The sequence below is a fragment of the Bubalus bubalis genome, chromosome 15, assembly GCF_019923935.1.
Source record: "Bubalus bubalis isolate 160015118507 breed Murrah chromosome 15, NDDB_SH_1, whole genome shotgun sequence".
Classification (NCBI taxonomy): Eukaryota; Metazoa; Chordata; class Mammalia; order Artiodactyla; family Bovidae; genus Bubalus; species Bubalus bubalis.
The window spans coordinates 35901376-35922092 of NC_059171.1; the positions used below are offsets into that span (position 1 = coordinate 35901376).

The window sequence follows — 20717 nt, forward strand, 5'->3', positions numbered from 1 at the left end:
ATAAGTGATACACCCACGTGGGGAAATTGTAGCTGGCATCTCTAAGTCTCCAGTAGGTCGTTATGCAACATGGTCATGATAATCCTCTCCCTCCATGTAAAGATCTTGAGACATCTCCTTCTTCCGTGACTCTGGGTGTAGTCAGACAACTTGCTTGAACCCAAAGAACGCAGTGGAAATGACACTATGAGACTTTCAAGCCTAAACTGTGAGAAGCTTGCAGTTTCCACTCATTGTCCTCTTGGGACATTGTAGCCATGTGGACCAGTCTGGGGTTTTCTTTCCTCCTGGAGTGTGTTAAAATCCCACCAGCACAGTCTGGTTCTCAGCAAGTGTTCATGAGATGGCAATTCTGACTTAAGACATAGCTTGGACTAGATGAAAGAAGCGAGGAAAAAGAGAGAACGAGAGGACTTCCCTGGTGGTCCAGTGGTTGAAAATCCACCTGCCAATGGAGGGGACATGGGTTTGACACCTGGTCCAGAATGATCCCACCTGCCTTGGAGCAACTAAGCCCCTGTGCCACAACTCTTGATGTGCACGTGCTGCTGAGCCTGTGCTCCACAAGAGAAGCCACCACACTGAGAAGCCCCCACGCGCCGAAACTAGAGAAAAGCCAGAGTGCAGCAACCAAGACCCAGCACAGCCAAAGTATATAAATAAATCAACCTGGGGAGAAAAAAAAAAAAAACTATAATGAACATTTTTTTAAAAAGACAGCAAGAGAGAAGCCAAACCAGCAGAATGGAAGGAAACTCTCCAGAGCTCACTGGCTGTTTCCTGCCCAATAAACTGTCCAGTGTGGACCCAGCACATCAATGAGCCTAGCTTTAAACTAAACGCTGGGGACTTCCCTGGTGGGCCAATGGCTGACTCCATGTTCCCTATGCAGGGCACCTGGGTTCGATCCTTGGTCAGGGAACTAGATAATGCATGCTGCAACTAAGACCCGATGCAGCAAAATAAATAAATAAATATTAGGGAAAAAAAATTAAACTAAACTGTGCACATCATAGCTAAGAAAAGTGGATAGAGACAAAGGGGCTTCATCCTAGACCAAAGCAGTAGTTAGATCAATACTAACTGGAAATTACGGACATTATCCTCCCCCAATTACTAAAATTGCAAAACAACTATCCTGAGATCTTATCTCAGCAGGGTTAAGGCCAGTTACATGCTGGTTGGTTTTCAGAAATTGCACATTAAATCAGAGACCTTATCTTGACACAGGCTGCTTCTGCTAAACTCTCTCTTAGCTTGCTAACATTTGTGTTGATCCATGATTCATGAGCCCCATGCTGTAAGCATTTCAGGGCTGGATCAACTGAGTGACGACAATGAAAGGCAAGTAAATCACTGATTTCTTCAGTGTGGAAGGTGAGCGTAAATCTCCAGCTACAAGAAGCCACCACTGAGGCCTGTTTTTAGAACATTTTCTGGAACAACAGTGACTATACCTCTCTGACTGCTGGAGCTGCCTCCCACCCCTTGCATTCCCATCTTTACAAACACTCTCTCATTTCATCTTCATAGAGATTTTCATGGAGAAACCATTTTCATTTTGGAGCTAAGCAAATGAGTTCAGCAAGGTTGCATGAGGCTAGACCCCAGGTCTGGCTGACTCCAAAGTCTGGATTCTTAAATAATGTGGTCAGTGCCTGTTACTGGCAAAAGAAAGCTAAAAAATGTAGATACATTTCTGAAATCATACCTGTCTTGAAGAAAGATCATACTGGATTTTAATCACATGTTAAATGGTCTCGTTAAAGTGGTAACACTAAAGATAAACAGAAATTGGCACTGATAAACTTGCATAAGTTTATCATACAGATAAACATACAGATAAACCTGTATCTGAAAAAAAAAATATTGCCTCCTTATAATCAGCAGGATGTATTCCAAAAATATGTCATTCCAAGTGCGTGTGCCTGAAAAACAACAGACACTGCTTAGAAAATAATTTTTAAAATCATCTTGAATGATAAACATTTTTCATATTCCATGGACAAGAAACAGATTTGTCCCAAAGAAGAGCAATTTGCATTACTGCTATCACTGTTACCGTGTTGCTGTTGTTATTCGTTCAGTCCAAGCCAAAACTGCAAGAATCCTTGCAGCTTCCAAGTCCTGCCCTCTTGGAACCCTGTTGGCACGTAAACACAGCCAAGCTAGCCTGCTGGGAAGGAATACCCCGCAGATGCACCCCACCTCCCCCAGTACTGTATCCGGCTCATAGCAAGTATCCATCAAACAGCAATTCTTTACTGAGAGAAGGGCTTTCCAGGTGGCTAAGTGGTAATGAATCTGCCTGCCAATGCAGGAGATGCAAGAGACTCAGGTTCGACCCCTGGGTCGGGAACATCCCCTGGAGTAGGACATGGGAACCTACTCCAGTATCCTGCCTGGAAAAAGCCATGGACAGAGGAGCCTGAAGGGCTACAGTCCAGGGCCTGCAGGGAGTCAGACACAATGGAGTGACTGAGTAGACAGCAGACTGACAGAAACCTAGCTTGCAGTCGGTGGAAGTACACACAGTGAGACGCAACCAGAGAGAATGAGAGAGGGTGCTCGAGAAGGACGCAATTAAGCCATGGAGATCTTCCCGCTTGCCCACGACTTGTCTCTGTAGCTGAGGTGAACTTCCCATGTCTGACACTTCACACAAAGTGAGACAACAACCCATCAGCATTTTGAGCCTAAGGTTTCTTCGAACGGAACAAGAGGGAAGTTTCACACTTGTGACAGACAGTGTCAGTCCCCAGTAGCTGCCCGCCAGTGTGACTGCCAGCCCAGTTCCCCATCTGTCCTGTTTCATTCTGACTCCATGTCCTCCTTTCTGGGCTGGCTATCTCAGAACTCCTACTGGAGACCAATCTTGCAAACCTACCACCCTCTTCCATTTACAAATCATAAAAGTTTCCTGTGCTGCTGAAAAGGAAGTGAAAAGTACTCTTTGGCCAAGTCTAGGTGATAGAAAGAAAATTTGGAAGGACTACAGATTGGGAGTTAGTGGAGACAGACAGGAGGAGACATATGGCAGAAATAAAATAGACACCAACAAAGAAACGACAGCCTATGGCCAAGGTCAATGCCAGGGAAAAACTTCACAGAAGGGTTCAAAGATTCTCTGTAGCGATGCCACAGACATTTGAAAGGGTTACTTTAATCTCCCACTCTGTACCATGCAAAGGACTTGGAAATGATTCTGATAAGACCCAGGATGAAAGCCTAGCTCTAGTGACAATGTAAGAATTCAACGATCTTTCCCTTCAGGTTAGCTATGATCCAGGCTCATTAGAAAGGTTTCTTTGATACTAGCTCATTTACTTCTGACAAGAACCCTGTGAACTAGATGATACCCTTACACACCTGTTATATCCATAAGAATGAGGCTCTAAAGGAAAAATATGATCATTTACTCGAGCAGGAAATGGCAACTCACTCCAGTAATCTTGCCTGGAAAATCCCATGGACAGAGGAGCCTGGTGGGTTACATGCAGTCCATGAGATTGCAAAGAATCAGACACAACTGAGTACAGACAGACAGATGATCATTTACATACTGCCACTTTTGTCAAAAGAAGATGTATCTGATTGTTCCTAAAGTTTAAAGTAATCATCAAAGCTTTGGGTTGCTTTTAAATTTCAGTAAACATTATTTATACAGAAATGCAACACTGAAGTTGCACTGTTAACCCAGGAATTATTTTGAAGTTTTTAATTTTATTTACTTGACTTTTTTCCGATGGTCCCAAGATTCTTAGAGCATCACATACATTTCCATATGTGTGTTTGTGTGTGCCACAAATGAACATGCATGTGTACACACATACGTACATCTAGAGTAAGCGCTATGTCTATTTCAAAAAATAATCTCTTAACACATAGGAAGCTCTCTCTCTCTTAGGACTTTTATTTATGTAACCAACCCCCTCAAATCAATTAGCGTTTGGCATAAGGATATTTTAAAGTTAATGTAACTTAAAATTACTTTCCTTTTAGAAATCTTGGAAAGGGAGATTAACTGGGGGATTACCTATGAGTTTGAAAAATCAAAACTGAAAGTAACTGATTAAAGAAAAATTGAAACTGATTTTCGAGGAAACCATGCCATCTGGGGAAGGATTCCATTTTTGGATTCCAGAATCAATGCAAATATAAATAATCTCTTAAACTGAAGTCCAAACTAACTCTTTTATGACTGCTAAGTGCAAATTCATTGGAATCATATTTTATCATGTAGAAATAATATATTGGAATCAAAGGAATGGTACCTATCAATACAGTTAAGTGGGGGAAGAAAGACACAAGGCCGGAAGTTTCTGGTAATCTCCCTTGACATAAATTAAACTGAAATTACTTATTGCAAATGGAAGTTAAGTGTAACTGTTCTCTCCAACCCAACTAGAAAAGGGATCTCAAGAGGTCTAAGCAGTAAGAAGGGAAAAAAGACTTTACATAAAATATCCAATCTAAATATAAAACCATATAAAATATTAAACATGCAACTTGAATGTTCGTGAGGCTGTTTGAAAACCTCCATTTGCGATCTGACCCTTTCAAACTAAATCCTAATTTATTTGTTTTGAAGTAGCTTTTATGAACAACTGCCTCTCATTTCAATCATGTAAGTGGGTGCTGCAAACATACTTAAGGTGTGAAATTTAAATACATAAAGATAGTGTCAATAAAAAGCTACTGCAGTCTGCCAAAGAGCCCGTCATTCAATTCCTATAAACAGGTAGGTAGTGCATTTTGCAGTGTCCGTCAGCATTCCCATCCTTAGAATGGAATAAGTAAATGAAGAATGAATAGTTGTGCGAGCACTTGGTTCAGGAGCCATCTTTATAGCCTGCCATCTGATGATAGGACCTTAAGACAATGTATTAATACGGGATGAACTGCCATAGTTCTCTGCGTGCGGTGACACAAAGTGTGATGGCACGTTGTTCTTCATCACTGGCAGGATCACAAGGCAGGAGTTAGTGATAAGGTGACTTCTTACTGTTAAAACCTTCAAGACAAAGAGATAGCTTTGTTTGCATGTGTTTTCCCAAGAAATGTAAGTCGGGTGGTGATGATTACCATCACTAATGGTGGAAAGTAAGGGTAAGAAAAGGACTGTTTCGATGAAAGAAGGATGACAAAGGCTAAAAATAACTCCACTGGAAAATGACATGATTTCCGCCTGCTACAGGAACGCTTCTGATCCCTGTCCCATTCAGTCCTTCCATCTGTCCATTCCACAAATATTCCATAAAGGACAAATATTGTTCTTAGTCCTGGGATTTAAAAACTTATCAAGTCAGACATGTTCCTTTTCTCTGCAATTCTAACAGATCTCCTTCGGGCAGAGAGTGTGATAACGACATTGTTATCATTGCTTTGAATAAAACAAGTCTCCATCCCTTGACAGCTTCCCTGGTGGTCAGATGTAAAGAATCCGCCTGCAATGTGGGAGACCTGGGTTCGACCCCTGGATTGGGAAGATTCCCTGGAGGAGGGCATGGCAACCCATTCCGATATTCTTGTCTGGGGAATCCCTATGGACAGAGGAGCTTGGTGGGCTGCAGCTCATGGGATCTCAAAGTCCTTGGGCTTCTAGGCCTGGCACGAGGAGGGTGATGTTGCTTCCTTCCTCATTCTGGTCCACTACCCCACTTCAACTCAGAGTCAGACACGACTGAGCAACTAAGCATGAATGCATGCCCATTCCTTCAGAGTCTATTGCAGAGAAGGTATTTAAATCAGAAAACAACCCTGCCCCATTTTACAACTGAGAACATCTGACAGGTGAAGCAACTTGCCCAGGGTCTTACCTACACAGGAAACTAGGTAAAAAAGAAGCCAGGATTAAAAATTCAGGGTCTCTTTTCAGAATGCAACCCGTCTCTCCCTGCCTACCCTTCTAGCAAAAATGTTGGCCACTCAGTTGTGTCTGACTCTTTGCGACCTTTTGGACTATAGCCCGCCAGGCTCCTTTATCCATGGAATTCTCCAGGCAAGAATACTGGAGTGGGTTGCCATGCCCTTGTCCAGGGGATCTTCCAAACCCAGGGATCAAACCCAGGTCTTCTGCATTGCAGACAGATTCTTTACCGTCTGAGCAAACAGGGTATCAAGTCCTAGCAAAAGGAAGAAACAATTAATCAAGGCTCTCATGGGGCAGGTATGAGCCTCCCCACCTTGGTTTCCTCATCAAAAATTGGAGACAAGAAACACATGCACCTCTGAGGTGTGTGCAAAGGATCAAATTAGTTATGATCAGTTCTTAGACCAATCTCCTGACATACAGTAAGTACTCAGAAAAATGTTAAACATTATCATTGCTTCAAGAAAGCAGAAAAGTTTCAATAGCAGTGAACAGCCTCAGAATAGAGAGCAGAAATTTGTTCCAGACATCAGAGATGTTGTAAGACAGTCATTTTCCCCGACCATTTGCCTATACTCTGCTCTTCCTAATTTAGCATTTGATCTATGTTTCCTTGGGCTTCCCAAGTGGCACTAGTGGTAAAGAACCTGCCTGCCAATGCAGGAGACATAAGAGACAAGGGTTCGATCCCCAAGTTGGGAAGATCCCGTGGAGGAGGGCATGGCAACCCACTCCAGTATTCTTGCCTGGAGAATCCCATGGACAGAGGAGCCTGGTGGGCTACAGTCCATGGGGTTGCAAAGAGTCGGACTTCAATAAAGCAATGTAGCACGCACACAGGGTGTTTCCTTACATTGTTACCTAATTGTCTGATCCAGCAAGATTCTCACCTACTCCAAGGGAGAGATCCCCCACCCCCGCCATTTGTTTCTATCCCTCTTTCCTAAACCCAGTGACCAGACCGTCCTCCTATTTCTTAACTTCAAGTCCATTAAAACTTGCAGGGATTAAGTCTTAAGGAAAACAAAACAAGAAGAAATCGAAAGCAATGTGGAAACTAGTTTATTTTAGAGATGGATCTAGCTATACACGTTTTCTGTTCATCCAGCCTAATCATATCGACATCTGTTCACAAGTGTGCCAAGATTTTAGCAAGGTATTTGAAAACATCTCTCCAATCTGCCTCATGGCTTGATAAAAAAACTAAAGAAGAAAATCCTTAGAGGAACTCTTACCCAAAGGGATCTACTAGTGGGCCTATGTCAATTCAAGGCAAGAAGGTCCCAAAGATGAACTGAAGGGCTCTCACTTGCCATTGCTCTGTCAACATTGCCACCAAAGATGCAAGTGGGTATGCTGACAAAATCTGAGGGAGGTCTGAAGCTGAGAAAGAGGAACTCGCTAGATTTTGGGGGCAGAATCCAAAATTATCTCATCAGCTGGAATTTGGGGCCAAATCTATTGAGAAGAAATTTAAAGATATACGTAGTTAAGTCTACCAAACAGGAACAAGGAGGATATGTTTAATTAGAAGCCCCTGTAGAAATCTGTCATAGATTTTAGCTAACTGTAACCACACAATGAATTAGCGAGCTAAGGTTACCTGCAAGCTAATGGATTCAAATTTTAGATTACCCAAAGAGAAATGAAGCAATACTCTCATCAATTAAGCAGAAGGTGGTAGGCGTTCATCAGAGATAGATAAGCACTTAGGATCCAAGATCTAGTAAAAATAATTCATTCAAGAGAAAGAGAACCACTCATATCCAGGCCTGTCATATACTTTTCTAGCTTTTGCAGGTGAATAAGCTCCAGGAAGGTAAATCGCACTTGAGTTCCCATTCATTTCCTCCATGTGCATTCCTACGGTTGATTCACTGAACTCATCAGGTAACCATTACCACAAGCATGCTCCTTAGAAGGCAAACAGAATGATTTCATAGGAGCCTAAGGGCAGACTAACATAGACTCCTATAGCATTTGCTTGGTGACTAAGCAGCCATTTTTATTTTTTTTTCCACTTTGTAAGAAATAATCCCTGGATATCCCAAAATAAAGTTGACTTACACACAGAGCCGGCTCCACTATGAGATTTACAAAAACTTTCACTGGGAAAACTAAAAGATAAATTAGCTATCACTCGAAATACTTTTGTTTGCTGGGATGTCACAACATCTTTTAACAGTGTCTGCAATTAAAAGCAGGAGGAGGCACAGTGAGTTTCTACTGTCAGACACAGAGGAAGTGGGAGAGGTATGGCAACCAGTGAAATACTCTGCCCTCTGGATCAGGAAGAAACATTGCTTCTGTGGTTTTTATAAAATGTGCTTAGTGGCTAAAATCACATCAAAAAGAACCAAGATTAAAGTTGGATCCAACAGGTAGAAGGAAGGAGAGGAGAGGTCCAGAATACACCAAGAAAGTGAAAAGTCAAAAATGAAAGTCCAAAGCCAATAAAGAAAAATCTAAGTTCATAAACTGTAGCTTTTTAACTAATGCAAAAAAAAAAAAACTGTATTTGTACATATAAAGGGTAAACAGAATCTAGGTCAGTACTTCTAACATTATTCCATTCTACCAAAATTAATAAAATGGGAAAGATTTAGAACCCATGAGAATTTTTGAGACCAGGAGAACTTTCAGAAAAATGAGTAAATGTGTATAGTGAAATTAATTACAACATATAGCTGATATTTATCGAGCGATTACTATAGTCAACTGCTACAATGAAATTCTGCATGGATTTCCTTGTCCAACTTTTCAACAAGCCTTTAGGCAGGTACTGGCGATCACAGGCATTCTCACAGGCGGGACCTCACTAGCAGAGAGAAGGGCCTGCAGGGCCCTTAACGTTCCCCTTACAGAGAAGGATTTAACTCTTCAGTTTACTGGGATAGATCCTTGCCTTTGAGAGCCTCTCATTTCCCAGGCCCAGGAGGAGACAATGCAAAAATGAAAAGGGGGAAGGGATGGAGGGGAGGATGGGGTCACGGTGAAATGAGGAAATTCCCTAAGTAAACGGTGAGATGCGAGGAGGGAGGGAAGGAGGAGAGAAGGCCCAGAACCGCTCTAAGCCTCCAACAGGAAAAGTGCATTTTTCTGAGATAACAACCGCAAAGTTCAGAGGTTGCTCTAGGCGTGGTAAATCTTTTAGTGCCTTCGAAAGTCATTTTCTGTCCCAGACATTCATCCTTTTTGCGGCTGCAAAGAGAAAGGGACCAGCGACCCGTGCAAGTGTCAGGAATGCATCCGAGGGAGCCCCAGCGAAGTTGCAGGGCAGCTATTGTGCTTCAGTGAAGTTCAAAGGAAAAGACCGTCCCGGGGGACTCGCGGAGACTAGGCTGTTGCGCGGGAGGAGTACCCGGGAGACCCGGCGGAGGCAGAGCCCTGAGCAAGCTGGTCCCCGCACCACCGCGCGCCACCGCGAAACCGCGAAACGGACAGCAATTCCAGCCGGGAGAGACCAAAAAAGAGAAGGAGGGGGAACCAATGCAGTGGGGGTGGGGAGCCTTAGGGGTTCAAGGCTTTAAATTGAGAGAGGCTAGAGCCACTTTAGGATCGGACCAGGGGTGCGGGGCTGAGATATTTACATTGTTCCTGGCAGGCTAAAGACGAGCAAGAGGTGGGGGTTGGGCGGGGGGGTGGGGGGGGGCGGAGGCGGTGCTGGGAAAGAAAGAAAAAGAAAACAAACTGTGCTCGCTATTAAATATTCATGACAGCAGCTTTACTAAGACTAATGGAAAGCATATAAATCCCTTTACAGCTTAGTTAAATGCAAAAAAGATGGATGAGGGTCACAGCGTGCTCTGGGGCAAATTGGTAAGAATATGAAAATCTGGACCACAGGAGGTTGGGATTCTTGGGGAGCGGAGAGCTGGCTGCAAGTTTTATTTAGATCCATTCCAGTAGGTGTGGCTACCATCCCCATTCATTTCCAATGACTACAATAAAGCACTACTGGGATAGTGGGGTTTCAATTACCGCACACTCCTAAAGGACTTTTTTTTTTCCTCCTAAAAGTTTATTTTTTTCTCCTCCCCTCTCAAATATAATGGCATGGTTAACATTTGACAGATGTTACTGTTTTAAGTGATGCTTAAACACAGGTCCGAATTCTGGAAACAGATCTAACTTGACTGAGCAAATGGATATCCAATCTTTTATATGCAACATCTTGCCAAGGCATCTGCCAAAGAATCTTCCAGAAAGCACCCAAAGTCGTGGGCTCAGAGAGAGCACAGCAAGGGAATTCTACTGTAAATCAGGACTTGGCTGGACCCACACATCTGCACGTTTAGGAACCTCAGTTGTGCTGCGTCTCTACTCTCAAGCTTAAGCTATAAGGAAGGACGAGAAGCCCATCCATTCCCCTTAAGGAAGCCTCAGGAGTGCATTGTGGCGGAAGGGGGAGGGGTGCTTTTCTGTTGTTCAGTCGCTAAGTTGTGTTGGACTCTTTGTGACCCTATGGAAAAGTTTATACCGAGGCGGTGCTGTGTACTAAAGAATGGTACCAAGGATCCAAGCTTCTCATTATTTAAACAAAGTTTCTGTGGAAGAAGGAGTTGTTATTTGTACTGTAGGGGGTAATTATTCTGTTTTCTTTTACATTTTATATACTGAAAAGAGAAAATAAATACAACCAGGTGAGGGTTTATATATCACTATGAACATAATTTATAGATTTATATATCACCACGAATGTAATTCAGGGCTGAGGGAAGCATATTCCTGAAACAAAACATAAAATCATTCCAAAAAACCTTCGTAGAAAAGTCACCAGTTGATAATATAAGAACTGTAAGATCCCCAAGTCCACAAGACACAAACTAGGCTGCTTTTAAAAGTAAATGTTAGGCACCCTGCTTTCAAGAACAAATTTCAGTTTCCACTTTCCATTACATTCGCCTTCTAGAAGGGAAGGGAAATGGTGTGAATTGCAGAATTTTGAACACCATCCATTGTAATCACTTAATGGACTTTCGTTCCAGAGCAGGTATGTATGATTGTCTGCTTTGGATGAATTTTAACAACAAATGTAAACATTAAAAAAGTTTTCAGTGTGTCCTTCTCTTTCTGTGTGACATTCCAAGTCTTTGTATGCACTTCCATTATCATCAGTAATAATTCCTCCTGGGCATGCGTCTGTCTTGACCCCTCTCTCCACAGCTCTCTCTTCATCTTTGAGCTTTTGGAGGCCAAAAACTATGTTATTCACCCTCACACCCAAGAACAGTGAGGATATCTTGCTAATTCCACAGGACGCTCAGTGCTTGACACAGAGTAAGTGCTCAATAAACATGAGATACTACTATTACACAGCAGTGTCTGATGAATGAATGTTCGATGAATTTTTAGGAGCTAGAGATGCCTCTTTTTTTAGAAAATTAAATCATTTGCTGAAATTATTTTTATCTTACAATTAGATGACAAAACTGTGCAACCAAATGGAAATTACACAGGCATTTTTATTGGCCTTCCTATAAATAGGAAGTCAACAATTATTAATGGGAAAATAAAAATATATAGAATAATAAAAATAAAGACTTCATACAGATTTCACTCTGGGAGTTGTTTTTATTAAAATGTTTGGAAAGCAGTGTTCCAATTTTCCCCATTTTAAAAGTAGACAGAAGAGAAGGGAGATGAAAAATCTGTTTCCAGACAGAACTTTCAATTAAAGAAACCACACCTGGAAAAACCCAAGTCGATGCAGTTAAATAAACAGGTTCATTTTTCTTCCAAAAAGTGCATTTTCAATTTTATTTTGAAAAATAACAAATGATTTTGACAATATCCAGAATTCCTATGAGGCAATAAACTGTCTTTCAAGATAGTATGCCAGGAATGTCAAGGGTTGTGCAGCATTAGAAAAAGGTCACCCATGAGTGGTGAGCTTCCAGCTTCAAGCTTTCTCAAGTCATCCGCGACTACAGCAAGGCTCTGCACAATCGCGCCCAGCTCAGAGGCTTCCCTATTGAGAATTCAGCTGAGATCGCCCTGGACAAAATCCCATCACAAACTTTTAGAGCAAAAATAACGAATCCTTATTCATTATTTTTACTTACTATTCAAGACCCTGTCCGGGAGACCCTTACAGGCAGGATTACCTTGCTGTACTTAATCCTTGTAGCCCCAGCTCACGGTATGGCATTATGAAGCTGCTGGGTAACATTTACAGAATGAATGGACAAAGCAAAACAAATCACAAAATTGAGCAGAATTCAGCAGAAGACTTAGGTCTTCATTATTCTGAAAAGCAATAAAACCAGAATTAACATAAAGACTAGCAATAAATAGCAAACAAAGTGATAATAAATTTCCTTCACAATTTAAAAAAAACAATACAGTCACCTTTCTAGCTAGTATCTCTATTAGGTCCATATCTCAGAAACTATTCCTTACATTTTTATTAAGAATTCAGCACTGTCATATTAGCCACCATTAAAATCTGTACCTGTAAAACAAAAGTGTCCAGGCCTGATTACAAGTGTCAGCCTTGCAAAAATATAAATTCTCCCTATGTTAGTCCACAGACTCAACATAATCCTACTCAAAATCCAAGACTTTTGACCAAAAAAAAAAAATCTGTACCTATAGCATATAATCTGATTTCATTTGTGTTTCTTTAAAAACCAGAAATGGGCAAGAACTTAAATGCTTCTATGATACATTGAGTGTTCATTCTATGCACTGCTGGCAACATGTTTATAGATTACTTTTAACATTCATTATATTTTGCGTTTCTTTATAGTTTTATCAACCAAGGATGCCTCCCTAGACATGATGATTTTGTCTTGCCCATTTTATATGACAAAATTTGTGACATATTTTAAGTCCTTTGACTCTACAAGTTACCCTTTGAACCCTTTCTGATCTTACTGTGTGTCTATTGAAAGGTGAAGGGCATTTAATTACATTTTTAATTTTTAAGTTTTCATAATAAGCCTTCTGAGGTCAGGAGCATTTTAGGAAAAAAAAAACCTCAGCCCCAAAGATCATTATGAAAGGCATTTTACATACTAAACATGTAAGTCCTTTTTTCTAAAAATGAAGGGTGAATAAGAAAGTAAACTGAACAAACAGTGACCTCTGGTTACAATACACATCATCACATCAAGCCATGTTGGAAAAATTTAAATCACTCTTATTCGTAAATAGGAAATGCTAAGGGATGGATGTGTTTAGCTGTCTGTTTTATTTTTTTAATTAATAATCGGAAACCAAGCACGATACATCTCCCACGATACATCTCCCATGATACATCTCCAGAAAAAAAAACAACTTAAGAGTTAAGTGAGGGACACAATGAAACATAGATTAGATGTTCAGAACACAAAGAACAGTCCAAATGGATTCAGTTCAGTGTTAAGAGCCTACTACGTGCAAAAATTTGCTGCCAAAACAAGAGTTAAGATCTTAAATTCCATGAAGAGAATTTTTAGTTGTGCTAAAAGCATGTGCACTTATACTGATTCATATTTTTGCTCCAAAAGTTGTCAGATGCTATAAAAATGTTACTTAAGAACTTGTCCCTCATAGTCAAAACTTTTCACAAGTAAAATGAACACCATTAGGTGTCTTGAAGAATCAGGGGAGTATTCAAGTCATTCCAAAAAACCCACTTTCAATCAAATCCAGTTTTGCATAGGAAAAATAATTTTATGGGCATTAAAAGCAACATCCTGAAAACCTAGGGAAATCTGACCTCTCCATTGTAAAAAAACAGAAATGAAAAACTATAACCCAAAGAAACTGAGCAAATGAAAGATACCAATTTTTCCATCATTGTCTACAAGTCTGATGCTAATTTCTCTCTGTGCCTTAAGAGTATTAATTCCTTGAATACAACTCTTTTTGGTAAAGCACAGAATTTCTTTTGATGTTCAAAATGCAGAAAGTTCAAAGGTTAGCCTGCCACTCAACATTATGACTCGTCAAAAATCTGAACAGGAAACCCATTTCTGAACTTTGCCATACAAGGGACTGCCATCCCAAAGGGAGGCGGCTGGTCATTGTTCGGCCCGCTGGTGTTTTTGTACTTTACTTAAGGATTTATTCAGAAGGGTGACAATCACCAAGGAGAAACATTCTTTCGGGTACAAAGAATCATGGCTATTTCTTCTAAAACGTTCTCCCCACTCACTAATTACTTTCTCAACATTCTGGAAGGCCAAAAGGGTCTAGTCGAGTTGAATAGCCCTGGGATTCAGCCTACATTATATTCTCTCTTGTATTTTACACCCTACAAAAATTAAAAAAGCAAAACAAAGCATGAGCCACACTGGACGTGGTGGGGGGAAGAGGGACACATGGGCACAACAAGGTTTACATGGAAATAAAAAATTCCTTCAGTAGACAGGAAGACGAGAAACAGCTAATTAAATAAAAATAGTTTTGTTTACAAAAGGTTACCAGGGCCTATAAACCCAGGGACGCCAGGTTTGGACATAAAGTGATTCATTCGTTCAGTCAATGAACACTCATTGTTGCCTTCAGGCACCCTGATCCAGTACTGAGTAAAAAGTAGCCTGTCCCCAAAGAGCTGGAAGCTTCATAGGAAAAAAGAGACCAAGAAACAGATGATTTTCATATAACTATAATACTGCACCTGAAGGGCTAGGAGAAGCAGCAAAAGTTGGGTGCTATGGAAAGCCCCCAGAGAGAGGGGCCTCTAACCAGGATGGTTCAACAAAGAAAGACAAGATGGACTTTCTCAGGGGTAATGTGATAGCTGAGGTTTTTTTTTTCCCCAACACTTTACTTAATTTTTGTAATATTATTTATTTGGCTACCTAAGGTCTTAGTTACAGCATGTGGGATCTTTCTTGGCGGTGCACAGACTCTCTAGTTGTGGTTTATAGGCTTAGTTGCCCTGCTGCAAGTGGGATCTTAGTTCCCTGACCAGGAATTGACGCTCGTGTCCCCTGCATCGCAAAGTTGGATTATTAACCTCTGGATCAACAGGGAAATCCCTATAGCTGAGTCTTAAAACAAATGAAGGTGAGCAAAAAATTAGGTTGGGATGAGGCAAGTGGCAGATGCTATAGCAGGCCATGGAAACAGCAAATGCTGTGATCTGTACTGAAAACAGGAGTTACCAGTGTCTCCTCCAAACAGACCACAGACCGTCACCAAAGCAATGCAAAAAACTGTATGGAGGCATCTCCACTGGTTCAGATCATCTGTGCTTCCTGAGTTACTCAGCTGATAAATGTCACTCGCCTGTCAATAGCTTTTATCAATGAGAACTTCAGGCTATCCCAAAATCTGATCAAATAGCTGTTTTTCTGAAGTCTATGTCATACTTTTTTTTTTTTAAGTACTCAGACTTCTATTATCTCCACTCCCCTTTTTAGATTCAACATATCAAGTCTGTAAGTTAAAAGAGGAATTAAAATATAATAATAATAATTGCCTTTTCTTTTACCTCACCAGAAATTGGATCTGGCCATCAGCAAAACACACTGAAGTTCCCTTGAAGAGGGCCTGATACATACTGAAACATTTGTCTTTAAGGGAGATTGGTTTTAATCAAATACTTGACTTTAAAAAAAAAAAATCACTTGCTGTTTAAATGGTGTTCTGCGGGCCTCGGGCATAATCAAAAAGAATGAATTTTCCTCTGAAGGTAGTTCTTTTAAAACTCAGACAATGATAATACCTTCAAAAGCACAGGGATTTCTGCCACCAAAAGAACCTGAGCAATAGAAAACTATCATCTTAAATATATAAAAAGCATCCCTCATATGTAATAACAGGGGCTGGAAAAGATGTTGGGGCCAAATGGAGAAGTTCATACAATCCCCAGGAAAATGAGGCAGAATTCATAAGGCTACATCCTCCTTTACAAAACGTAGAACCACCTCATACTATGAGTGCTACCAGAGTCCAATGGGAAGCCATAGATTTGGATTCTTATCTCGCTCTTCTACTAATTAATGCTTCATCTCTAGGTCTTAGCTTCCTCAGTCTTATCCTTCAATAGGTAGATGAGACCACAAATCCTTTTTATTTTCGTCCTAAAATTAAATTGATAATGAGTAGTTACTATTCAGCGGGCACTTATCCTGTGTCAGGAACTATACTAAATGCTTTCGATTCTGTATCTAATCTCACAAAGCAACTATAATAAGACATATACTAGTATCCTGTTTTACCAATGAGGAAATAGGGTAGGGGATGGAGGTGGGGTAGGAGATGGGATAATCTTAGTTAAGTAAAACGAAAAAAAAAAAAAAAAAAAAAGACGCCAAGTCAAAATCTCTACCATACCATTTGATATCAAACATGCTTAAACCCAAGCCTTAATCAAAGTTCTAAGTGATGCATGTAATCAGATTCCAGCTGATTTTTAAAACACATTTTACTAAAAAAAGAAACATTTGAGCAGTTTTTTTTTTACAGAAGATTGACAAATGCAATTCAGTATTCTTTTGGAGTAAAAGGTTCTAACCCCAAATGTCCCACCTAATTCACTTGGTTTTATCTCCTGGCAACTGTCTTCTATACAAGTATCTGCTTATACAGCCAGGTGTGCTTGGGAGGGCAAATCTAGATGGTCACCAAGGATGCCCTGCTTTCATCCCTGGGCTACAGATGAGAAGAGGTATTCAGTGGGCTTCCCTTCCATAAAATGTTTTCATCAATCAGCCCCCAAAGCAGGCAGTGAGGGACTGGGCATCTCAGTGGCTGTGGCTCTTTCCTGGCAGTCTTTGCGCTCCTGAGTCCCAGGAGGAGAAAGACTTGGAACAGGGCTTATAAAGAAATCGCAACTGTCATGTAATGAATTGACACAGGCGTGCTTTTAATAGCCCCATTTAATTGTACAGTTGTATTTTCTGCACAAGCCCTCCCACCACTAATGTATTAACAATCGCTTACTCTGTCCCTGGGGGAATCCAACTGTTCCATTTTCTCCTCTTTCAGCCCAACCCCTGCGCTACTTGCCTTCCTCTTCACACTGTCACAAAAGCTGAGAACAAAACAAAACACTGTAGGATTTTAGCCAGGTATTACTTAGGTGTATTAAATGATGGCATTTAACTTCTGGGGAGAGGAGGTAGTTCTTGAAAAAAGGAGTGTGATTAACAGCATAAAAGCGATAGAGGGATACCATCGTAATCCTGGAGACAAGAAACGTTCACTTTCAGTTACTGCTTATTTTTACTTTCTCGGGCTTTATTTCTATTAATTTCATTTTTAAATTTTATTTTTTAATTAAAGTATAGTTGATTTACAGTGTTTTTCCAATCTCTGCTGCACACTAAAGTGACTCAGTTACACACATACAGACATTTTTTCCCCTATTTAATTTTCAATTATTTCAAAACCATAACATCATCAAGTCCATTACAGAGAACTGAGGGCTAACTCTGACCTCAGATTAAAGCAAGTGGATGGTGTTTCTCACCTAAGAGAACAAACATAACAGCCCCCAAATAGCAAAATGTATTAAAAATAGTGGATGTTTTAATGGAATCCTGTTGTGTCCAAGAGTGTGTTTATTTCTAAGCTGTCACACAATGCACCATAACACAACGCAAAAGGGATAATCTCATGTGATAAAGTCTCCCCATTGTCCTAAGAAGCATTGTTCTTCATACCTGGCGGGAAAAGATGCGCTTCTAAAACTGGAGGCCATGAGATAATATCTGAAGATTACAACTGGAAATCTTGTGACTTTATTATTTGAAAAATTCTCCATTTTCCCCCAGTAAAGAGCTATCTATTCTTTCTCAATCATACCAATGTGGATAAAACTTTGTAGAAATAAAACCATTATAAAGTCATAGTAAGATTGAGTATGCTAAAACAGAGATTTTATCAGATGCCTATGGTTTCTTTTAGCAAGAAAAGGATGGGCTCATTTTTTAAAATGTGGGTATCAATATTCTCTTCAACCAAAAAGTTCCAACTTAACAGATAATGCAACCCAAAACACCATTTGGGGCTAAATGTAATTACAGTATTACATAGTGAGTTGACCAGTATGCAAAAAAAAGTTTTGAAAATCCAACTTTAAGTAACTTTCTCACAAGTTGCCCCTATTCACAGCACCAATGACATGTAGGGTGGTTCTCCTAACTTCATTTTGTAATCTCCCTAGCACATTCGAAAGATCTTCTAAAACTAAAAACAGAGAAGAAAGAATTAAGTTGGTGGTGAGGAAAAGAATTCTGAAATCCCTGAACAGTGAGACTCGCACAAATGATTAAACTTCTCTTCCAATCGGTTTTTGAATCTGTTACCAGGATATGCAATAGAGTACAGTGCTGATGGTCCGAGAAAGTTGTGTACCTCCTAGAGCTGACTGGCGAGACCAATCAGGAGTAGACCTGGTAGAGTTTGAGTGATGGAGAGACTGACGTGCCCCTTTATATTAAGCATATTCTAATTGGATAAAATTCCTACTCAGGACAAAACAATGCCTTTAGCTAAACTCTGAGTCATCTAAGAACCAAATTTGAAATCTAAAGACTTTTGAATGAGCCTGGCACACAAAAAGCACTTAATAAGTACATAGTCAAAGCATGAAAGAATAAATATACAGAACAGTCCTCTCCACAATTAAAGAATCTTTTTTTATGGAGAACACTGCACTATCTTCTTCTTATGTGGTCAATCACCCAACGGTCACCATAAGTATTTAATGATCCTGGTTGTCAATGCCAGTCTAGCCCTAATCCATATTCCAAAAAACAAAGAATTCAAGAACTTAAATCCCAGAGTTATGAGACAGATCCTCTGCCCATGCCCTAGTTGTTATTACCTCAACACCTCTCTTCCTCACCTAAAAGAGATTAATTCGTTCCTATAAAGTCTCTGTCACCCTGGTGTTCTCACTGCCCAGCACATAGGAAGCCCAACAGAGGTTTTCTAAACTCAGGAATCGAGCACTAGTTTTTGTTCAATGGGTCTCAGTAAGAGTAAAAGAGGTGCAGGTCTGTATGGAATCTAGAAAGATGGTACAGATGAGCCTGCTTGCAGGGCAGAAACAGAGACACAGACATAGAGAACGAACACATGGACTTAGAGAGGGAAGGAGCGGGTGAGATGGGAGTGGGTGAGATGCACTGAAGATTAGAATCGACATATACACACTACCATGTATAAAATACACAGCTGGTGGGAAGCTGCTGTCTAGCACAGGGAGCTCAGCTCAGCGCACTGTGATGGATGACCTACAGGGGTGGTATGGGGAGGAGGCAGGGGTGGATGGCAGGGTGGGAGTGGGAGGGAGGGGGTATATGTATGCCTACATACAGCTGATTCACTTTGTTGTAGAGTAAAAACTAACACAACACTGTAAAGCAATTACATGCCAAAAAAAAAGAAAAGCATAAAGGAGAACACTATCATTCCAGCCTGCTTAAGTCTTGGCTGATGCCTTATCTCTGACCTAATAACCCCAGTAAAGTGGACCTGGCAGAACATACCTGTCAGTTTGGGGGGGGGGGGGGGGGGGGGGGGATCAAAGAAATGTACAAATGACTGGTTTTATAACCCAAGCTTTCCCAGACAAGCTCAATGGGGAAGACTCCAAATCCCTGCCTGGGAACCCTGATGAGAACCTAGACCAAGGAAATTATAGGGTTTAGAGAGTAAAGATTCTAACTCTACTGAGCTAAAATAAACAGGTCTTATTCTGTTTATGTTATGGTCTGAAGTGACCATGTTCCAGATGCTACCTGACCCACTGTAAGCCCTCTCATCAGAGTTACTACAAAGCAGTCTGCCCTACCTGCTACAGTCTGAATGTTTGTGTTCCCCAAAATCCATATACTGAAACCTAACCACTAAGGGGATAGAATTAGGAGGTGGGACCTTTGGGGAGGGGAATCAGTTATTAGATCAGGAGGGTGGGGCTCTCATGAGAGGGATTAGTGCCCTTATAAAAGAGACACCAGACAGATCCCTCATTCCCCCCCATCAACATGTGAGGACACAGCAAGAAGGGGTCAGTTTGCCCCATAGAAGAGAGCTTTCACCAGAACCTAATCATGTTTGTACCCTGATCCCAGATTTCCACCGCCACAACTATGAGAAATAAATGTATGGTGCTTGTAAGCTACCCAGGCTGTAGAATTTTGTTAAAGCAGCTTGACCAGATTAAGACACTACCTCTGTACTTGCTACACGGCATCTTCCTCAGGCTTGGCTATGTGCACATCCATCTTCCTGACCCAACTATAGGCTCAAAGACTGTGGGCATCAGATCTTTATTCAGCAGTTCTACAAACAAGCAAGAAACTAAACTGAGCATGTTACAGAATTCAGCCATTGTCAAGGTTGCCTGATGGAGCATCAGGGTCACTGGTGAAACCTTCAAGACAGAGACACCCAGAACCCCACTCCTTAAGATGCTGAGTCCTGGCATAGCAATGTTTTAAAATAGTCCCTGGATGACTCTGAAAGCACAACCCAGGCTGAGATCCAAGGCGTGGTGTTAGTTAAGCATTTTCCAGGTACCTGAGCCCAATCTGAGCTGGGGTCAAACGCTAACCCTATCTTATTCTTTGAGTGATTCTGGGCAAGTCATTTGACAAGTCTAAGCCTCACCATCCTATAAAATAGAGACTGACCAATACATACCAAGTGAAGCCTTTGCAAGGATAAGTATGAGTTAAGCATAGTTCCCTCCTGATGATACACTCTTGGTGTTTAATCCAGGTCAGGTATTTGGGCTGGGAGTCCAAAGCACAGGGCTTTCTACAATCCATATTGTACCACAATAGATGTAAAGTGAAAGAGGAGAGTGAAAAAGTTGGCTTAAAGCTCAACATTCAGAAAAATAAGATCATGGCATCTGGTCTCATCACTTCATGGAACATAGATGGGGAAACAG

The 20717-nt window shown here is 40.9% G+C and overlaps 1 protein-coding gene across 1 annotated transcript in view; it reads right to left on the reverse strand.

Moving 5' to 3' along the window:
* Positions 1-20717, reverse strand: part of EXT1 (exostosin glycosyltransferase 1) — a 297370-nt gene that overhangs the window by 250841 nt on the left and 25812 nt on the right. The window lies entirely within an intron of this gene.